The sequence below is a fragment of the Elaeis guineensis genome, chromosome 8, assembly GCF_000442705.2.
Source record: "Elaeis guineensis isolate ETL-2024a chromosome 8, EG11, whole genome shotgun sequence".
Lineage (NCBI taxonomy): Eukaryota > Viridiplantae > Streptophyta > Magnoliopsida > Arecales > Arecaceae > Elaeis > Elaeis guineensis.
Window position 1 is genome coordinate 115808582 of NC_026000.2, and position 840 is coordinate 115809421.

Here is an 840-nt window from a genome sequence, read left to right on the forward strand (position 1 = left end):
TACAGTAAAATAATAAAAGATTAAATATTTTAATTTTTTAAATATATCTTAGATCAGAGCTAAACTATTATTAAGGATTTATGATATAAAAAATTGATATATAAAATTTAAAATAAAATAAAAAATTATATCGATCACATCGATATCCTAAATTTGATCTAACCTTTAGATTATATCGATAGAGTTCAGAACTCATCACCTTTTCATAGGTTGATGATCTCCACTATTGGTAAGTATGGTATGAAGCTCTCGCTGATGTCGAGCAGCCGCGCAAGCATCCGACCTCTACAGATGGTCCACACGAAGCCCCTCAGATCGATCAACCCTCCGTGGGAGTGCTAGCTCGCGCAGTCGATTTTTGATGACAGATCTGACTTGATTTTCTTCTTCGATCATTTAGAACTTTTTTAATGTTGAAGATGGATCAAAGAAAGATACTGGATAATAAAAAAAATTTAGATGAAAACTCTCTTCTCTTTGATTTTTTCTCACCTAAAAATCTAGAATAGTTCTAGGTCTCTCACCCAAGAGGAGAACGGTCTCCTCTTTTGTTCATGCCAAGGAGGAAGGAAACCCACCCAATCCTCCCATTCCAAAGAAGTATTTTTGACCCTATTTCTCTTTGGTATCTCATAGTGAAGAGCTATCTTCTTTTGGCACACAAAATTATGGCTTTTTATGGTTATCGCACAAACCAGATAAAATAGGATAAGGGCTGGAGTTTGTTACAATTCAAACTCTTTTGAATTTTAATTTGACTCTAATTTTTTTCACCCTTATCTAACTTAAAGGAAGACTTACCAAAGAAAATTAGATATGAAAATTAGTTGGAAAGACCTC